The sequence below is a fragment of the Schistocerca gregaria genome, chromosome 10, assembly GCF_023897955.1.
Source record: "Schistocerca gregaria isolate iqSchGreg1 chromosome 10, iqSchGreg1.2, whole genome shotgun sequence".
NCBI classification, from domain to species: Eukaryota; Metazoa; Arthropoda; class Insecta; order Orthoptera; family Acrididae; genus Schistocerca; species Schistocerca gregaria.
In genome coordinates, this window is record NC_064929.1 from 60,214,227 (window position 1) to 60,236,302 (window position 22,076).

General features: G+C 48.3%; 4 non-coding genes across 4 annotated transcripts; all 4 read right to left on the bottom strand.

Annotated features, from left to right (window-relative positions):
• Window positions 1–2,733: 2,733 nt before the first annotated feature.
• On the bottom strand, window positions 2,734–2,806 carry Trnat-agu (transfer RNA threonine (anticodon AGU)). Its single transcript has one exon. It is a non-coding gene; the product is annotated as a tRNA-Thr (tRNA).
• A 7,321-nt stretch (window positions 2,807–10,127) lies between these two features.
• On the bottom strand, window positions 10,128–10,200 carry Trnat-agu (transfer RNA threonine (anticodon AGU)). The gene has a single exon. It is a non-coding gene; the product is annotated as a tRNA-Thr (tRNA).
• A 1,232-nt stretch (window positions 10,201–11,432) lies between these two features.
• Trnak-cuu (transfer RNA lysine (anticodon CUU)) lies at window positions 11,433–11,505 on the bottom strand. Its single transcript has one exon. It is a non-coding gene; the product is annotated as a tRNA-Lys (tRNA).
• Window positions 11,506–19,698: 8,193 nt separating this feature from the next.
• Trnar-ucg (transfer RNA arginine (anticodon UCG)) lies at window positions 19,699–19,771 on the bottom strand. Its single transcript has one exon. It is a non-coding gene; the product is annotated as a tRNA-Arg (tRNA).
• Window positions 19,772–22,076: the final 2,305 nt, after the last annotated feature.

Genomic DNA, 22,076 nt, shown 5'->3' on the forward strand with positions numbered 1-22,076 from the left:
GCAGGGAGTCCAGAACGGAGGAGGATGGCAACTCCACTACCGTTGTCAGAAGCATGGGAGATGTGTGCCACGTAGCCAGTGGGGGCATGGAAATCGGCGACAAACACTTCTTGGAGGAGGGCAATGTCGACATCAGCAGCATAAATGGTCTCACGGAACATTGCCAGTTTATGGGGGGCCCGAATGGTGGCCAGATTCATCGTCGCTATGCGGTAATGTTGGGGGCGTGCTCCCACCATTGGCACAGATGTTCCGGCAGAGATGTCTGGCTGGCGTGTAACATCTGACGTAGTCACCGTTGTCGTAATCACTGGCTGGAAGGTGGGTCAGGCACCTCCATGGGGCACTGCCTGATGGGAGGACCACCATCTCGAACTGCTCCTTCGACGATATCATCAGCCCAGGAGACTGGAACAGACGGTGAGCGACTGTCACACTCCTCGAGGGCGAGTTGTAGCGACGCTGCTGTAGTGGGGTCCAGGGAGGCACCCTCCTTGGAATCCGTCATATTCGTGTGAGATCGTTCTTCAGATGGGACATCAGGAGCAGCCTCTCCTGTCGTCAGAACGCTCGAAGGGAGATCACTGTCGTGTATCAGCTCCACTGCCTGTGATGCCACATGAAGAAGTGTGTCGTCAGATGGCGTTTGACTCCTCTTCTTCCGTTTTCTGGGCGACCGTTGCTTTCGGAGGTGCTGTTCTGAATCAGAATGTGGATGTTCGATGTCCGAGGTCGCGCCAGTCTGAAGAAAGGCAGAGGTAGGCACCGCATTCGCGTCGATGTCCATCGAGCTCTGGAGAGTTGGTGGTGTCGTAGCCGTCAGAGGAGATGGTGCCGGTGAGGCCATGGCAGCACGGTCATTTCCAGTGGGGAGTGCCGGGTGGAGAAGAGGTGCTTCCTGAAGTGACGCATCGGGGCTGCGTACGGCTGTGGCGTAGCTATCTGGTAAAGAAGCGGGCGTCACTTTGGGAGCTGAGTCACTGGTCGGGACCTGGAGCAAACGTCGGCGGAGACATTCTGACCGAACATGGCCCTCCTGTCCGCAACCGGCACACGTCCGCGGCTGGCCATCATACATAACGATGGCTCGCACGCCACCTATCAGCAGATAGGATGGTACATGTTTGGAGAGTTCGATTTTGATTTCGCGGACACCATTCAACACGTTGTATGTCGTGAATGTCTGCCATTTCTCCGCGATGTGCCCCACAACATTGCCATAGGGTCGGAAAGCTTCGACGACCACATCTTGCGGCACTTCGAAAGGGAGCTCAAAAACCCGGATTGTTCGAAGTCCGAAACCAGCGTGATCGACCGTCACCTCTCCAATTTGCCCGTCAGAATGTTTGAACTTGAGTCCGCGTGCGTATTGTCGAACTACGTTAGCACACGCTTCCTCCGTCGTCATCTTAATATAGACGATGCTGCTAGTGATAGAGAAATGAATACCTATCACTTCCTGAGGGTCCAGACGTAGCTCTTCACGAATGAATTGTTCAATTTCAAAAGCGCGTGGTCTAGCATGTTCAGCTTGGAATGTTACGTTAACTGTCGCTCGGCGGTAACAGTGCGCCATGAGGTGCAATAGAAATGGACGCTACACAACACGAAATACCGCGACGCGGAAGTAAACAAACTACGGTGCGCTGTCCGGCGCGCGGAGCCGGTCCGCACGCGACCACGGCCGAAAGCCGACTGCCAAATGAGCTACGCCCCATGCACGACCAAATTGCACTAGTCCCAATTCTTTGCGACTCTGATGCGCGCGGACACGATGGTTGGTTGGTTTGTAGCGGTGAAGGGAGCAGAGTACAAAGGCGCGGACACGTTCATATACACAAAAGTTCCAAGTAGTTTCGATGCTCTGGTATTACAAATGCAAATTCCGTCTGTTTTTAACGTCTTAAATTGAAAGAGCTGTCACAAATTGCTCCGTTCTCACTCCTTGTCGACAATCATACAGCACCTGAGGTAACAAACACATCTCGAGCCCCATTGTGCACTCCATTATTCATGCCAACTCAGTGCCTCGCTCTTTACTACTGTGTACCAATCTTATCGTCCAACTGCCAAACACTGGGCCACAACCAGTTTCCGCGTCTCCATTGCACTGCGCATACTACGAAACGCTCCCCAAACTTGGCACTCACCAACGCAGCCGACTTTTCCGACTTTCCACGACGCTCACGCAATGCTCACGCTAGTGACAGCATTATTTATAGTTCGACGTCGCGCCAAAGCGAAAGAGCACATTTCGCCTACGGCTTAGGCCGCCCTCCTAGTGTGGCTGCTCGGTGTCTGCATGCAGCGGGGGTCTGCAAGCTTCCTGTGTTCGCTCCTATGTCACCTGTGCTTGCTTGTCAGAGACAGACTATCGCAAAACATACAACTCACTCCATGAATTGATTGCTACGGCATCTGTTATCAGCAGTCACAACTAGCAACACCAGTAGCAGCCGATTGCACGCAAAGAATAGGAATGTGCAGTGGGATTTACGTGAACTCGGCGCAAGGCAGATCTTTCCGACATAGGCTTGAGAATCTTACGGGAACACTTGTACTGTTTCTAAATGAAGTGTAGGCGTGGGAGGAGGGTGCTTCGCGCGCACTAATAACAGCACGCTTGCCAATTGTGGATGCTAATCATTCGCTTGTATCTTCCTAGACACATCTGCTGGCTTTGAATTATTCCACTAGCATGGCAAGGTGAGCATGTAGGTGTGTTAATAATCCTGTAGGCACTGGGTATTGATCCCAGAACCTCTCGCATACTAAGCGAGCGCTCTACCATCTGAGCTACGCCCGCCCCCACGAAGACTAATGGTGCTACATACAGCCATATAGACGACACAGACCCTTGCACTCCCATTATTCAGCAGACAAACACTACTCTCTATGTATCCGTTAGGGTGTCTTTCAGGTTTCATGCATTCTGTATCGAATCGTTGTTGGCCACAATGAAAGTGGCACGTATAACGTCGAAAATAGAGTTCGGACACCGCTCTGAGTAAGGCGAACGTGTTGTCCACCCTCTAGACTTCAATGAGGTTAAGCCGTGATACCTAAGACAGATCTGCACTCGATGAAACCTCGATAACAGCCGTTCCCCACACTTACATCTTGCTCTCCTTACGTCAGTATACATCATATCAGTCTGTGACGCTGGCTTTGCAACACCTTGCGTGCCTTTAGGTTCGCCGCGACCAACACTTACCATGCACTGACCACAAAAATATAGACGCCGCGGCTTGAACCCTGCACCTTTCACATGCGAAGCGAACGCTCTACAAACTGAGCTACGCCCCATGCACGACCAAACTGTGCTATTCCCCATTCTTTGCGACTCTGATGCGCACGGACACGATGGTTGGTTGGTTTGTAGCGGTGAAGGGAGCAGAGTACAAAGGCGCGGACACGTTCATATACACAAAAGTTCCAAGTAGTTTCGATGCTCTGGTATTACAAATGCAAATTCCATCTGTTTTTAACATCATATCAGTCTGTGACGCTGGCTTTGCAACATCTTGCGTGCCCTTAGGTTCGCCGCGACCAACACTTACCATGCACTGACCACAAAAAATGGAGGCGCCGCGGCTTGAACTCTGGACCTTTCACATGCGAAGCGAACGCTCTACCAACTTTTTTTTTTTAGCTTAGGGAAAATAAAGAAAGTAAAATTTTTACTCAAGGGAAGGCTCGAACCAAGGACCTCACATTTCGCTGCTCCTTCTTGTAACCTTTTTTTTATCTAATTTTTTTTTTTTTTTACTACTTACACTACCCAAACACAAGTCTGGTAAAACTAACAAACAAAAATCCTTGGAAAAACAAAGACTAATTTGAAACACAAAAAACCTCTGAAGAAAAAAAAGAAGACTTTGCCTGAAACATGAATATATGTCTTTACGATCTTTGATTATATGACGCAAACATCATTCTCAATGCAGCAAATCAGAGAATTGGATATAAGATAATGAATTTGGAAGAAAAAGAAAAAAAAATTGTTTCCGCCCGGGATCGAACCGGGGACCTCCCGCGTGTTAGGCGGATGTGATAATCACTTTTTTTTTGAGAATGCATAAAAAAACAAGGCAGCCATGCGCAAAAAGTTGCCAATAAAGTGAACTAAAAAGGGCCATCTTGCTCGCCGCGGTCACATTGCTAGGCGGGCGGCCAGGAACGGGCGGTCGTCATTACATTGGACATCACCAGCCACCAATCGTTGGAGCGCCCGGGGCCGCTGCACACAGCCAGAGACTGTTTCTGTTACCATAGGGGAATCGTGGAAAGATCACATCTACAAGTTAATGTCTTCTCACACCCTGCACACCCCAGCTGGGTCTATGAATGACGAACCCAAATAGTTCGCAAAAAGGTTCCGGTAATCCTGTCTGTTCGTTAAGACCAGAAACTCGTCGATCATATAGTACCATAAATCGAGGACGTGTTTGTCTCCATCGCGATATATGTAGTGTATCGCCATTCCTCGTACCCAATTAACCGCATTCATCCGGGTCATAGGGAAATAGACAGCGTCGGGATGAAAGAGTTCTTGGGGTAAAATCGAAACGTAGGGGCTGCGGGGCAGGAAAGCCAGGATCTGGCGGATCAGTTTCCAGCACTCACAGTTCAGTCTATGTTCGTCCGTGTCTAACGTCGTGCAACGAGGGCACACAGGGTCGTCAATTAGGTGAATGGCATGCAGCCGTTGTCGGGTTGGAAGTTTCTCGTTAACGACCACATACCACGTCGACCGCACGAAAGTAGACAGGAACGGCGCTTGGATGGCTCGCCAAACCGCGGCCAGTCGACCGTGGGGTGGCGCCGTACAATGTCGTTATCCGGAGTCTAGTGCTGGAGAGCACTATAATAAGTCTTCGCTGTCGGATTCCGTGTCTCCGATATAACCCGCAACACATAGCTATGCTCTACGAAAAACGTTGTAATATGTGACAGCGAGGGCGATAAATGTCCAACTGGTACCGGTGGGTACAGCGTACGTGGGGCCACTTCTTCAATCAGTAGGCCGGGGAGACTGGCTGTTGGTGAAAGCCAGAGTCGCCTCATGGAACGGAGATACAGTGCCAGCGCTCTGTGCTTGACGTGAGTGAGTCCAACACCGCCTTTGTCGAAGGGTAAAGTAAGCGTAACAAAACGGATCTTGAAAACAGCACCATCGTTCACCACGTGTCCAAACACTGCCTGTATCCTGGAAGCCATCGTGTCCGTTATCGGCAGTACATGGGCGTAATGGTTAAGGTGAGAAGCCATGTACACATTGACGTATTGGGCGCGTTGCAAAATGTTCAATGATCTGAATTTATTGAGACGAGCCTCTAAACAGAGTCGTCGTAAGACCATACGATACGTAAAGGCCACCGTGCGTTGTATTTGTCGATGGAGTGATATCCCTAAACACTTGAGCATCGGGACCTTTGTCAGAGGTACGGCCAGACCTGCAGGCATTCCTCGTCCTACCTCCATGTAGCGTGATTTCCGAAGGTTGAGCACACTGCCTGCCACCGCCCCATACTGGTGGAGCCAGGAAAACGCCGTGTGTATTTCGTCACCAGACCGTGCTAAGAACATCACATCGTCGGCGTATGCACCACATCGAAAAGGTTACAGAACGGAGGGTAAGTCCTTCCAAGCGTCGCCGTTGTCCGTGAAGAGCTGGTTCGAGGGCAACGGCGAAGAGCATGGCAGAAAGAGGACAACCCTGCCGGACGGACCTGTTGACACGGACGGGGGCGGACCGACAGCCGTTGATCATAATCCTCGTGACAGCCCCATGGATCAATCGAAGCACAACAGACGTCGTCAGACGCGGGACACCGATGTGTTCCATAACAGCACGCAGGAAACCATGGTTAACGCGGTCGAAAGCATGGTCGAAGTCCAGCGCAACAAGAGCGCCTTGGAGGCGGCAAGTTTGCATGAGCGCCACCACGTCTCTATAGGTGCTTAAAGTCGTAAACACATTAGTGTCGCCCCTGAGGCAGGTTTGATCAGTGTGAATGGCCGCCATTACCGAAGGTTTGAGCCTCTCACGGAGCATGCGTGTCAACAGCTTATAGTCAGTGTTTAGCATTGTCAACGGGCGAAAATCAAGAGGGCGACGGCCTCCGCCGGGTTTGGGCACAGGGATCAAGAGACCCTCAGTAAAGTCAGATGGTACCTGAAAATCGGCGTCCAGGAGTTCACTGTACATCCTGACCCACATTGGGCCCATGAGATCAAAGAACCGCTTGTAAAATTCAAGAGGGAGGCCGTCAGGGCCAGGCGTTCTGTTGGGAGAGCCACGCAGCAGAGCCTCTCGCAGTTCTTCCAAAGTCACCGCCGACAAGAGCGTAGCATCATCTTGTAGGTTCCGAGAGACTGGTAGGTCAGATAGGACTTCCCTGACCCCTACATTCATGTGGGACTCCCTCTCGTAAAGAAGTTTATATGACTGTGTGACCTCTCGGACGATATCCATTTGTGCGTCAACGCGTCGCCCATCCTCCGTCTCGGTAATGAGATGCCTCTTGCGTCTTCTGCGTTCTTGAATGATATGGTGGAGGGAAGGTCGTTCACCACGAACATCATCAGTCGTCCTCGCTCGCACCCGCACACCCGCAAGACGTACGGCGTTGATACGAAGCAATTGTGCCTTGACGCGTTGTACTCAGGCGACGGCGGTTGTACAGCCAGTTCACGGAGAGCAGTATAGTAGAAATCAGTAGTCGCAGTATACCAGCGCGCTTGGTCGCGTCCATAGCTGACTAATGTTCGGCACAGTGCGGGTTTTGCACACCGTAACCACCATTGAAGTACAGAACGGTAGGCGGGTAAACGCCGGTGGCAATTGCTCCATGTGGACTCGACTGCGCGTCTGCAATTTATCTCATCAAGAAGGGCCACATTGAGGCGCCACGGACCCCTACTTCGGCGGACGCGCTGGTGGGGAAGGGTGAGAGTACACACATATGCGAGGTGATCCGTGAACGCTGCCGGCCACATCTCAGCGTCGACAACGGCCGATCGTAGGCCGCGGGTGACGTAGACTCGATCCAAACGGCTCGCAGAGTGACTAGTAAAGTAGGTGTGTGCTCGACGGTCGCCGTGTTGGATGATCCAGGTGTCCAACGAGGCCAAGTCCTGTACAAGTGCCTGGAGTGCCGGGCAGGTGGTATAGTGTGGCTCCTGGTCGGATGGGCGGAGCACACAATTAAAATCGCAGCCTACTACCAAGTGGTCGGTAGTGCCCTGGAAGAGCGGGGCTATATCTTCGGCAAAAAAGGTGCGCCGTTCTCTCCTTTTGCCGGTGCCTGAAGGAGCATATAAGTTCACCAGACGTACTGTACCAATCGTGAGTGCGACCCCCCGGGCCGACGGTAAATAGGAGACATCAGTGGCCATTATCCCTTCCCGCTGTACCTCCGCCGCCCACATCTGCAGGCATAGTGTAGGCGTCATATCCGTAGGCATCGAGACAGAGTCCTGATCGGACTTCTTGAAGGAAAACAACGTCCAGATCCGCAGCGCGTAACGTATCTTTCAGCATACGGGTCTTGACATCAGATGTAATGCCATTGACATTGATCGTGGCGAGGCGGTATGCCTGGTCCATCAAGTCTCGGGAGGTGACCATGGTATGACAGGAGGGCAGTAGTCGTGACGTGGAGCGCCGGTCTTGCGAAGTGCTAGGCAGCGACGAGAGGTGCTCATGCTGCCCTAGGCGTCTGTCGCCGGCCGCGTAGACGCTACCATCGGCATCGGTACATCGTCTTGGTCCTGTAACGCATCCTGCAACTCCATCTCCTGCGCCCAGTCGCCCAGGGACGTTGACACCACTGGATCTCGAGAGGCAGACGGAGGCAAGGGTGCATCCCCGGTGTCGGAGCTGCGGTGATCTCCCGCATCCCCATGTGGTCCAGGCCCAGCGGTAGTGGGAGAAGACGTCGAACCGTGTGAGACGGTAGGGTCGCATGTGTCGGCGCGGTGGAGCGGTTGAGGCACCTCGTCATCCAGCGGTGCCGCCTCGGGCTGTTCTACGTCGTCGGTTGTCTTGCGCCGCTTCTTATGACGCTTGGGTGATTTCTGCTTACGCTGCCGCGCCTCTGTTTCCGACGTAGGGCAAGGGGAGGTCGCTGCATCCTGTGCATCAACTTCCATCGCACCGTCGGCGAGCCGTTGTGACGGTGCGCCGGGGTCCGACGAAAGGACATCAGTAGCATCAGCACTGAAAGACGCTTGGGGCTCCGTGGAAGCTACTGCAGGGTCCTCCAAAGCTCGCACCAATACAGTGGGGTCGTCATATACAGCTGGCGTCTCCCGTCTCGCCGCCGCAACATACGTAATCGGCAGAGAGGTCGGTGTCGACGGACGAATCTGGTCGGTCGAGGGTGTCTGCACGAGACGGCGTTGCAGGCATTCGGTACGCATGTGTCCCGTCTGTCCACAACCGGAGCAGGTTCTCGGCTGACCGTCGTAAATAATTATTGCCCTGCAACCAGCGATCGTGAGATACAAAGGAATATGGCGATGCAGGTCAATACGGACTTGTCGCGCCCCGTTAAGGACAGGGTAGGTGTCGAAGGTCTTCCATTTTTCGGCCGTGTGGCCGAGAACTGTTCCATAGGGTCGAAGAGCAAGGGTGACCTAATCTGCTGGAACTTCAAAAGGGAGCTCAAACACGCGCATATTTTGGATTCCCAATCCAGCACGTTCAAGCGTCAACACACCCACGTTTCCGTCTGAGTGGCAGAACCGATAACCTGCCGTCGAGCGTCTGAGAAGTTTGTCACATGCTTCGTCGTCAGTGAACTTAAGATATACGACGCTGGAGACAATAGATAAGTGGATACCGATCAGCTCGTTAGGATCAACATGTATCACATCGCGTAAAAAACGCTGTACTTCGTGGGCCTTGGGTCTAGAGTACGTAGTGTCGAACTGCAGCTTGATCGTGGCTTTCCGATACGAAAGAGCCATCGTGTGTCAGGAACATGACGGCAATACGTAACACTAGCGCGCCGGCGCGGTAAACAACAACACACCCGGAAACGCGACACGGAGCGGCCGGGACGTACCGCACCGCTCCACAGCCAAAGGCCGAATTGCCAACTGAGCTACGCCCCATGCACGACCAAATTGGCTATTCCCCATACTTTGCGACTCTGATGCGCACGGACACGATGGTTGGTTGGTTTGTAGCGCTGAAGGGAGCAGAGTACAAAGGCGCGGACACGTTCATATACACAAAAGTTCCAAGGAGTTTCGATGCTCTGGTATTACAAATGCAAATTCCGTCTGTTTTTAACGTCTTAAATTGAAAGAGCCGTCACAAATTGCTCCGTTTTCACTCCTTGTCGACAATCATACAGCACCTGAGGTAACAAACACATCTCGAGCCCCATTGTGCACTCCATTATTCATGCCAACTCAGTGCCTCGCTCTTTACTACTGTGTACCAATCTTGTCGTCCAACTGCAAAACACTGGGCCACAACAAGTTTCCGCGTCTCCATTGCACTGCGCATACTACGAAACGCTCCCCAAACTAGGCACTCACCCACGCAGCCGACTTTTCCGACTTTCCACGACGCTCACGCTAGTGACAGCATTATTTATAATTCGACGTCGCGCCAAAGCGAATGAGCACATTTCGCCTACGGCTTAGGCCGCCCTTCTAGTGTGGATGCTCGGTGTCTGCAGGCAGCGAGGGTCTGCAAGCTTCCTGTGTTCGCACCTATGTCACCTGTGCTTGCTTGTCAGAGACAGACTATCGCAAAACATACAACTCACTCCATGGATTGATTGCTACGGCATCTGTTGTCAGCAGTCACAACTAGCAACACCAGTAGCAGCCGACTGCACGCAAAGAATAGGAATGTGCAGTGGGATTTACGTGAACTCGGCGCAAGGCAGATCTTTCCGGCATAGGCTTGAGAATCTTACGGGAACACTTGCACTGTTTCTAAATTAAGTGAAGGCGTGGGAGGAGGGTGCTTTCCGCGCACTAATAACAGCACGCTTGCCAATTGTGGATGCTAATCATACGCTTGTATCTTCCTAGACACATCTGCTGGCTGTGAATTATTCCACTAGCATTGCAAGGTGCACATGTAGGTGTGTTAAAAATTCTGCAGGCACTGGGTATTGATCCCAGTACCTCTCGCATACTAAGCGAGCGCTCTACCATCTGAGCTACGCCCGCCCCCCGAAGACTAATGGTGCTACATACAGCAATATATACGACACAGACCCATGCACTCCCATTATTCAGCAGACAAACATTACTCTCTATGTATCCGTTAGGGTGTCTTTCAGGTTTCGTATATTCTGTATCGAATCGTAGTTGTCCACAATGAAAGTGGCACGTATAACGTCGAAAACAGAGTTCGGACACCGCTCTGAGTAAGACGAACGTGTTGTCCAGCCTCTAGACTTCAATGAGGTTAAGCCGCGGCTTGAACCCTGCACCTTTCACATGTGACGCGAACGCTCTACCAACTGAGCTACGCCCCATGCACGACCGAACTGCGCTATTCCCCATTCTTTGCGACTCTGATGCGCACGGACACGATGGTTGGTTGGTTTGTAGCGGTGAAGGGAGCAGAGTACAAAGGCGCGGGCACGTTCATATACACAAAGGTTCCAAAGGTTACAAATGCAAATTCCGTCTGTTTTTAACGTCTTAAATTGAAAGAGCCGTCACAAATTGCTCCGTTTTCACTCCTTGTCGACAATCATACAGCACCTGAGGTAACAAACACATCTCGAGCACCATTGTGCACTCCATTACGACGACGACGACCGCGAGAGGCTCTGAGATTTGTGAGAAATACATCTATAAAATGTAATTCAGACTGCCTCGTCCCACCTTATGCCGTACCGCTTTGGCAAATGCTTTATCTGCGCCATTCGCCTTCATCACATCTGAGAGTAATTCTTAATAAAACGCCTGTCGCTAATTGTTCGTCATCACAGATACTGTTTGCTATACGGCCACGACGCGCAACTGATTTCCAAAATTCGTCTCCCTCCTGTAAGGATAGAACACACGACCCCTGGTTTACTAGACCATTGCTCTACCACTGAGCTAAAAAGGCGCGGCCTAGCGGCACTTTTGCGTACTTCGGCCGTATGGTCGTCTGAATCATCATACTTCAGCTGACAACACTTCATATTTTCAACTAATATTTGCAGCTATGGCGACCCATTACTGCTTGGCTACACATTTGACACGTAGCCGATGTTCTCTCTAAACAAAACCACTTGCACTTCAGAACATGACTTTCACACATGTCTACAAAATCACCTTCACCTTCAAATACAGTTTCTTGCGACTGATGGAGACGTAGGCCAGTTTTAAAGTTGCTATTTCCATTACATCACGTTAATCAGAAAAACGGTAATTTACAACTGCAGCGGAAAAAAATTCCGTTCCGCCCAGTGTAGGGCTCGAACCCACGACCCTGTGATTAAGAGTCTCATGCTCTACCGACTGAGCTAGCCGTGCTAACTCGTTGGATATCTGCTGGGTAGCAGATCACACAGTACTCGTTTGGGTTGGTTGCTCCCATACAGAATCCCTCCATGCTGCCTAATGTTTTCCTAACGTCACACTCGTCACGTACTTCACTTTTATTTCGTAATCATTTCTGAGAGGTAAAGGAGTTGCATGACAATCTGCAGAGCTAGCGGTGTCAAAATTAACACACATATTGATGTGACTCAAAAACTGAACGAGTTACTTTCCGACGTTGTTTTAGATGTGCAAGTGCCAGTCAAAACTCGCGGTGACGGCACTCTGCCGACCATTTCGCTAGTTAACACCGGTCTTGTTGTGTGTGTTTCAAGCTCAAGACCATCTCCAAGCACAAAATGGTACACAGCAACATTCAGACGGTTTCGTACTGCTCAATTGCTACATTAAAACGGTATGTTTCTTTTTCAGAACTGGAAAAACACGACCGGGACAGGATTCGAACCTGTTCTCTTCGGATCCGAAGTCCAACGCCTTATCTATTAGGCCACACGTTCACTGACGACCAAGTATAACTTATATACGACTCATCTCGAAACGCTCACACCCCCTCTGGAATTGTGTTTTCGTTCCACACAGCCGCTGCCCCTTGCTCTATCCCACCCATTCGTTACATTCAACCTCTTACGAGACCGACCAAATATAGACTGGCAAACAAGACCACACACTTTGTGCATTCGGAATCGAAGGCAGGGTGTCCCTCGCCGCATTTGCTACGATGGCCATTTGCTACTTCTGCAGAAACGGCGGCGACGACGACGACGACCGCGAGAGGATCTGAGATTTGTGATAAATACATCTATAAAATGTAATTCAGACTGCCTAGTCCCACCTTATGAGGTACCGCTTTGGCAAATGCTTTATCTGCGCCATTCGCCTTAATCACATCTGAGAGTAATTCTTAATAATACGCCTGTCGCTAATTGTTCATCATCACAGATACTGTTTGCTATACGGCCACGACGCGCAACTGATTTCCAAAATTCGTCTTCCTCCTGTGAGAATGGGACTCACGACTCCTGGTTTACTAGACAAGTGCGCTACCACTGAGCTAAAGAGGCGCGGACTAGCGGAACTTTTGCTTACTTCGTCCGTACGGTCGTCTGAATCATCAGGCTTCAGCTGACAACACTTCATATTTTCGACTAATATTTGCACCTATGGCGACCCATTACTGCTTGGCTACACATCTGACACGTAGCCGATGTTCTCTCCAAATAAAACCACCTGCACTTCAGAACATGACTTTCACACATGTCTACAAAATCACCTTCACCTTCAAATACAGTTTTCTTGCGACTGGTTGAGACGTAGGCATATTTTAAAGTTGCTATTTCCATTACATCACGTTAATCAGAAAATCGGTAATTTAAATCTGCAGCGGAGAAAAAGTCCGTTCCGCCCAGCGTAGGGCTCGAACCAACGACCCTGTGATTAAGAGTCTCATGCTCTACCGAGTGAGGTAGCCGTGCTGCCTCGTTGGATACCTGCTGGGTAGCAGATCACACTGTACTCGTTTGGGTTGGTTGGTCCCATCCAGAATCTCTCCATGCTGCCTAATGTTTTCCTAACGTCACACTCGTCACGTACTTCACTTTCATTTCATAATCATTTCTGAGAGGTAAAGGAATTGCATGACAATCTGCAGAGCTAGCGGCGTCAAAATTAACACACATACTTGACGTGACTCAAAAGCCGAACGAGTTACTTTCCGACGTTGTTTTAGATGTGCAAGTGCCAGTCAAACCTCGCCGTGAGGGCACTCTGCCGACCATTTCGCTAGTTAACACCGGTCTTGTTGTGTGTGTTTCAGGCTAAAGACCATCTCCAAGCACCAAATGGTCAACAGCAACATTCAGACGGTTTCGTACTGCACAATTGCTACATTACAACGGTATGTTTCTTTTTCAGAACTGGAAAAACACGACCGTGACAGGATTCGAACCTGCAATCTCCGGATGCGAAGTCCGACGCCTTATCCATTTTTTTTTTGTTTTTCTTTTTTTTTTTTTTGGGCCTCCCATCACCCCTTTTAGCCCATCCTTGCGCTCTCCATAATTCGCCTTCATCAGCGTCGGCTTCTCACGCCATGTACATAACCATAAACTGATGAGACAAGGTTAATCCCTTTATCGCGGAGAAACTAATGTACCCCTTCTTTGGGCTTATTGATAATGTGAAAAAAGAATGAAGTCTTCAGTAGGTAGAAACAGAAGTTATGTTCAGTTTGTTTCCTTCTTCATCGCTGTTTTTTGTTGTCACACTTAAAGCAAATAGGCTTCCTTGACAAAGAAACGTCAGAGGGCATTCCGAAACTGCCTCTTCTCTCTGAAAATGCTTAAAAAAAACCATATTCGGTGAGAAGCAACTATTTATAATGGCTTCTTGAAAAATAAATTAATAAACGTTGAACTCAAAGAACGGCAATTCCGGTAAAAACTAAAATAATTTTTTTTTTCCACGATTGTAAAGTAAGTTAGTAGTGGTGAACACTCTCTTACGTTTGTCTTCTGTGTCCGCAGATTTTTCTTGTTAATTCTTTTACATCAAGGTCTTGATTAAAAAATTGACGTATGTTTCTTTATATTTCCTAGTCTTCAGTAACATGTGATGCTCAGTTAGCAGATAGATCCAAAAATCCTCTTGACTTTTCTCTTCCTTCGTGAAGAGGTAATGTACCGTTGCCGCTTTCAGCCAATTGACTGCGTTGCGTTTCGTGTTAGGAAAGGGTACATCATCCGGTGTCAAAAAGTCCGCAGGCGTTATAGCGTTAAGTGACGTTCGAAGGATGAGTGCCAGCTTTCGTCGGACATTCAGCCATATATCTTTAACCTTGTCACAAACGAAACGATGTTCTTCGTTATCAATGAAACTACACGTTGCACACAAAGGCGAATCCGCTAAGTGGATCGTATGAAGTTTCGAGTTTGTTGCAACTTTCCTATTTACAACAAAGTACCATGTTGCTTTCAGATGAGTAGCTAAGTTACGGTTATGAATATTTGCCCATATCACTTTCCAGTTAGGACATGGATAGTTTTGTTCTATTTTGTTGTTCTTCTTTTCTCCCATCAATTTACCATATATTTCTTTTACGTTTGTCATGTCTTTTTCCGGAATTCTTGAATGTAGGTAGCTATATTCTATTAAAAACCATCGTAAATGGTAAAGTCCGCTCGGTATGTGCTGCACATTAATGGGTGGAGAGAGGTCATCTGGAGCTATTTCAGATAGCAAGTGTGCGGCGATACAGCTGCCGGATTGTCTCCATTGTTGAAACGTATTGGAGATGTACAGAGCCTGCGACTTTTTAGTAACATTCGTTAAATTTAAGCCGCCATTATTAGTGGCGAGCGTCAGAGTGTCATACTGGATTTTAAATATGTGGCCAAGGCTCACAAAATAGCCTATTGCTGACATAATTTGTTTGGCGATGCCGGCGGGTATTGTCAGTATCTGGGCGACATAATTGACTTTGGAAGTAATAGAGACGTTCGCTAAAGACACTCTCTGAATGTCATTTAATTGTCGAATACTATGTGTCCGTACACTAGCTCGTATGGTAGTTAGTACTTGTCTATAGTTGGCCGCAATAGTTTGACGTATATTTTTTCGGAAATCAATGCCGAGACACTTCAAGGCTGTTAGCTCACGTAACTGACCGTGTGTGCGCATGCCAATGCCACGTCCGATATTAAATATGCCGGACTTGGTTTTGTTTAACCTCGCGGCTGACGCTCGTTCGTATTTTTCTATTATGTGCATTGCCGTCTCGACTTCCGCTACATTCATAACGAGAAACCCAACATCGTCCGCATAAGCTTTACATATTATTTTGTTTCCTCGTATTTGTAATCCTTGTAACCGCTGAGTCAAGGTAGCGAGCAAAGGTTCGATGGCCATGGCAAAAAGTGCCATGGACAACGGACAACCTTGCCTGACGGAACATACGATCTCGACTGGCCGGCTAGGCTGTCCATTTATGATGATTCTGGAGGAGTTATTCGTTACCAAACGTCGTATGAGGTCAACGAATCTCGGCGGAAAACCCATTGCGCCTATCGTTTTCAGGAGGTAGGAGTGGCTTATCCTGTCGAAGGCTTTATCGAAATCTAACGACACGATGGCATATTTTAGTCGACATACTTCTGCTATTGAAATTATGTCGCGGTAGTCGGACAGCGTCTGCTGAATTTTCCTACCCTTGCCCACGCTAGACTGATATGGGCCGGTGACGCTGGCCATTACATTTTTAAGTCTGTGGGCTAAGAGCCGCGAAAAAATTTTATAGTCACTGTTCAGCAGAGTGATTGGTCTCAAATTTCCAATTTTCTTGCCAGCCGATTTTTTTGCAATTAACACTATCATACCTTCGCGAAAATCTTTCGGTATCTCCTTATTGAGGTTCAGAAGTTCATTACAGATGCATGTAATTCTATGTTTTATATGTTCCCAGAAGACTTGATAAAATTCTGCTGGTATGCCGTCAGCTCCAGGGGATTTATTTTTTGCACTTTGATAGACAGCATAGTGTACATCGTCTTCGGTCGCCTCCGCTATTAGAGCTTCCGCGTACGCGTTACCAACGCGTCTTTGCAGGTGGGTCAGTAAATCGTCCTGTGCTTTTTCGTCTACCTCTTTATGTGAAAACAAGTTGTCGAAATGGGTTAGTATCTCTGCTTTTATTTCGTTGTGCATTGTCAAGATGGTTCCATTATCAGTTTTAGGCTCCGTCAGTATTTTGCGGAATCCTCGTTTAGTTTCACGAATCACATGATATACCGAAGGGGCTTCTTTTTGCGCCACAGTCTCTGCTCTTGACCTTATTTGGTATCCTTCAACCTGTTGTCGCCTTAATGTCAGTATTTTTGCCTGGATTTTTTTAATTCTCCCATGGTTACCAATAGATGGAGCACCTTGCAGGTAGAGTTCTCGGAGACAATGAAAGTAAAATTCTATCGTTCTTTTCCGCCAAAAGCTCTTCTCCCGGGAGTAGTTAATGAAACATCACCGGATCTGAGGTTTGGCGCATTTGAGCCACTAATCCAAAGTCGAGTGGTAAGAGATGAGTTTGGTCTCGCAGGCTCTCCAAGTGGTGAGAAAGGCTTCTCGACAGGCAGGATCTTTTAAGTGTGAAACATGATGTTTCCATGGACCTTTATATCGACAGGTTCCTGGTCGTTCCAAATTTAATGTGCATATATATGCAGCGTGGTCTGAAAAAACGGTTGGCCAAATTTCAGACTGCAGGATGCGGTGTTTCAGATTGGGCGAGACATATATTCGATCCAACCGGCTCGCTGAATGATTAGTGACGTGGGTAAAGCCGGGTGCCGCGCCGTGCTTTTGCTCCCACGAATCAGTTAAACGGAGGTCGGTGACGATACGTTCCAGGTCCGGCGATTTGTTGTAGTTCGGAGTTTGGTCTTTGGCATGTATGACACTGTTAAAGTCGCCTCCAAGGATGGTATGGGTGCAGTGTACACCAAACAAAGGAACAATTCCCTCTTTAAAAATCTGTGCTCGTTGGCACCGATTGGTGGAACCAGATGGGGCATATACATTAATAATCCTGGTGTTATAAAGCGTGCCGGCAATGCCTCTGCCGTTAGGCAGTTTTGTTACGTCTGTAATGACGACGCCCTCCTTGAAAAGAAATGCGGTACCCAAATCACATCCAATTCCAGGATTGACTATAGCATTATACCCCTGTATGAAGTCAAGTTTGATGTTTGTTACTTCTTGTAAAAACAAAATGTCCACATCAGATGCATACAATAAATCTTTCAAATTTTGTAAATTAAATGGGCTACAAATTTTATTGATGTTCAGCGTAGCGATCTTATAGGCCTGCAACGGAACTACGTTAGCCAAGACGGGAGTGTAATTAGGAAAAACTCTGGCAACATGTCATTTCGAAAAAACATTAAGAAATCTGACCCGAGAGACATGTGGACACAAGTCAGTAAAACCGGTCAGACTAGAAATATTCATGACTTGGGAAGGGATCAGTCGGCTTCTCCGTGTCTGGGACAGTATCCGTCGCGGCGATGACATTCAAGACGACGTCATCTCGTGGTGTGGCCATCGTGGTGACTGTAACGGTTCCTGTGGTGTCCATAATTGCGTCCTCCTTTGTAGTGTCGTCGACATCGTCTGCCCACGGATTCGACAGCCCTGTCATCGGTTCGTCATTAAGTGGTGCACTATATTCAGGTGTTTGCTGGTGATTTTTATCTTCGGTTCGGGTAATTGCTACGTCATCGGAGGGCAAACTGGCAGAACCTGAGGTACTATCCAAGGACACAGGGTCTTCGTTAGATGACTGCTGATTGCACTGCAAGTTCTCAGATGCAGATTGACGTATTTTGCCCCCTATTTGCTTCGCCTGTTCACGCAGTTGTGGTGCAGTCTGCTCTGCACCTTGACGCGCGATCCTCCGTTTTTTAGATTTCTTGGGAGATGCGTCTCGTGGTGGACTTTGGACGGTACCTGAAGAAGCCTCAGGTTGCAAAGTAGCACTACTCGAAGTGACTGACGCCAGGTCTGATTTCATTGCACTTGACGGGCTGTGGTCAGTGCCTAAGGCAGCTGCAGGATTCGGAGGAGCACCACTAGAAACGGCTGGTTGCGAGTCCGTTTTCTGTGCACCTGATAAGCTTTTGATACCTCCTAAAGAAGCTGCAGGATGCAGAGGAGCACTACCCGAAGCGACTGAGGTCGCGTCCGTATCCATTGCCTCATTGGGCGATTCCACGGCGACAAGGGCAGGAGCAGATATGTCTTCGCAGGAGGGTTGAGTGTCTACAGATGCTACACCTGAGTCGGTCGGTTGGTCGGTCGCTTGTGGGTCGGTATTCGTAGTAACTTCGGGGGGCGCAGTGGCACTTGCAAAACCGCGCACTACGGCGACATATGTCACGGGCAGCGTTGACATAGCAGGGGGCCTGACGGCATCGCCGGCAGGCAGTTGCGCCACTCGCCTTTGAACACATTCTGCACGAACGTGGCCTGGCAAATTACAGACAGCACACGTTTTCGGTTGGTCATCATACATCACAACAGCTCTATATCCGCAGACGTTTATAAACGACGGAATGTGCTTCTGCAATTCGACTTTTAATTGGCGCACACCATACAAAACAGGGAATTTGTGTGCAGCAGACCACCGTTCGGCAATATTATTCAAAACATTCCCGTATGGAGCAATAACTGCATTTATCTGGTCACTTGTAATTTCAAAGGGAAGTTCAAAGACTCGCACGGTCCGAATACCTAGACCAGCATGGGCAACGGTAACCTCCCCAACATTTCCGTCAGCATGTTTAAATTTCAGAATGCCACCACAAGATCGAACTATCCTTTCACACAATTCTGGACTGGCAAGTTTCACGAAAACCACACAGTTCATAATCGAGAAATGTATGCCGATAATATCACCAAGTCCTATTTTAACATCATCCTCTAACCACTGTTCAACATCAAATGACCTCGGTCGGACAAAGTTGCGATCAAACGTGAATTTCAAAGTATCTTTTCGTTGCGGTTGCGACATCTCTAAATTCTTTTTCATGTCTAGACAAATACTATAGACAGCGGCGCGTTGCAGCAAGAGCAGACACTTACCACGCGGAGCTAACGCAGCACAGCACACAGCACGGCACGTCCGACCTCCAGCGCAGCCGCTGGCTGACTACTGACTGAGCTAGCCGTGCTGCCTCGTTGCGTACCTGCTGGGTAGCAGATCACACAGTACTCGTTTGGGTTGGTTGGTCCCATACAGAATCTCTCCATGCTGCCTAATGTTTTCCTAACGTCACACTCGTCACGTACTTCACTTTTATTTCATAATCATTTCTGAGAGGTAAAGGAATTGCATGACAATCTGCAGAGCTAGCGGCGTCAAAATTAACACACATACTTGATGTGACTCAAAAGCCGAACGAGTTACTTTCCGACGTTGTTTTAGATGTGCAAGTGCCAGTCAAACCTCGCGGTGAGGGCACTCTGCCGACCATTTCGCTAGTTAACACCGGTCTTGTTGTGTGTGTTACAAGCTCAAGACCATCTCCAAGCACAAAATGGTCAACAGCAACATTCAGACGGTTTCGTACTGCTCAATTGCTACATTAAAACGGTATGTTTCTTTTTCAGAACTGAAAAACACGACCGAGACAGGATTCGAACCTGCAATCTTCGGATCCGAAGTCCTACGCCTTATCCATTAGGCCACACGGTCATTGACGACCAAGTATAACTTATATACGACTCACCTCGAAACACTCACACCCCCTGAGGAATTGTGTTTTCGTTCCACACAGCCGCTGCCCCTTACTCTTTCCCACCCATTCGTTACATTCAGCCTCTTACGAGACCGACCAAACATAGACAGGAAAACAAGACCACACACTTTGCGCATTCGGAATCGATGGCAGGGTGTCCTTCGCCGCATTTGCTAAGATGGCCGTTTGCTACTTCTGCAGAGGCGGCGGCAGCGGCGACGTCGACGACCGCGAGAGGCTCTGAGATTTGTGAGAAATACATCTAGAAAATGTAATTCAGACTGCCTCGTCCCACCTTATGCCGTGCTGCTTTGGCAAATGCTTTATCTGCGCCATTCGCCTTAATCACATCTGAGAGTAATTCTTAATAAAACGCCTGTCGCTAATTGTTCGTCATCACAGATACTGTTTGCTATACGGCCATGACGCGCAACTGATTTCCAAAATTCGTCTTCCTCCTGTGAGGATGGAACTCACGACTCCTGGTTTACTAGACCAGTGCTCTACCACTTTTTTTATATATATATAGCGTGACAGCATTCGAACCTGTAATCTTCAGATCCGAAGTCCGACGCCTGATCCATTTTTTTGTTATTTTTTCGTCTGGCGCCTTGGACTGCTTTTTATTGTTTTTCATAAGGATTCATATCAGGAGGCGCATGACGGGGACAACGAGGGCAGGGGTCAAAGAACTCGAGGCCTGGCCACGATGCCCCCACCATCACTCCCACCGAATGGCTCCTTCAGTGCATTTTAATTGTTATAGAAAAGCGGGTATAGTCGTGTATATTTTTCGCCTGCTCTCTTTATTGTGGTAAGGAGCGCTGGTTGTACGACATCTGGGGGTGAGATCCCATTGCAAAGCTGTCATTCGAGTTTTCTGTCAACAGACATTCGGGTACTAAACATGTGATCATATTGGAATATACATCGAGCATTTATGAGACACTTATTGGGTTGCAGACGTAACAAAAATGGATAAAAGAGGATACATTTCCTTCATCTTGAACGTAGATTCATACTTCACCTCTGCAGTACTCCTATAATAGTAGATTTAGTGTTAGACTGTGCGCTTTAACCAACACCTATTCGTTCGAATAAAATGATCAGCATGTTTCCATACATTTTGCTGTGGTCTGCATATTGCTTAATGTTGCTGTACTCCATTTGCATAAAAAGCTTGAATTCCGTTTCGTCGTCACCACCTATTTTATTGATAATGTAATGGACAAACTGTCCCATTAACCAATGTAATGCATTATTTTTGGTTTTGGGGTAATACTTAGTTTCAGGTCTGAAAAGCACCATAGGAGTAATGGAATTGGGTGACGTTCGTTGCAGTAGTGCAAGACGTTTCCTGAGCCAATGCCAGTTGTTGAGATTTCCAGCACACGTAAATCTATGAATCACAGTGTCAACTTGTTTACATTTCTGACATAAGGGGGTTTCAGCTTTCCCAATTTTATAAAGCCGCTCGTTGGTGCTGACAATATTATTGACGGCTTTGTACCATGCCGTTATCACATGTGAATTGAGCCCGTTAAAACTAATAGTCTCCCAAATTGCATCCCAGTTGTGACTCATATATTTCGTGGCAATTTCATTTTGTCCTTCATATTGTTGTCTTTGTCTCATGATATCTCTGGCTGTAATTTGCAGTGAAGTTCTGAGTTTCTCGTTAACATAGCTCAATTCTGTGTACAAGATCCTAACGTATCGCAGTCGGGGGTTAATTTGTTGTACGTCTGCCAGTGGTTGAAGGCTTTCTGGTTGGACACATTTAAACAATTGTGTAGTAATACTGCCGGGGTTGGCGTGAAATATGTTTAAAGACCTTTTTATGAAAAGCGCAGATGCTTTATTGCGTATGTCCACCAGTCCGAGGCCTCCATTTCTAGGATGTAGAGTCGCAGTTCTTAGGTTAACCCTGAAGATTTCCCCCTTCCATAAGAAATTTGCAACCCTCGACATTATTTTCTGAGCTATCAACTTCGGCAAGGGAAAAACTTGTGCCCTATAGAATGCCTTTGAGAGAATGCATAAGTTAATGAACCTGACCCTCTGAACCTGGTTCATAAGTCGTTGTGAGTTCTCAATAAGTCCCCCTTGAATCTTTGTTAATATCTCTTTCCAATTGAGGGCTGTCATCCTCATTGGACATGCCGTCTGGATTGTCCCCAGGGTTTTATGGGTGGTAACTGACATCGCCCGATCGATGTGTATCCGTTCAAGACCCCGCATTCCCAGGATTGTACTTTTATT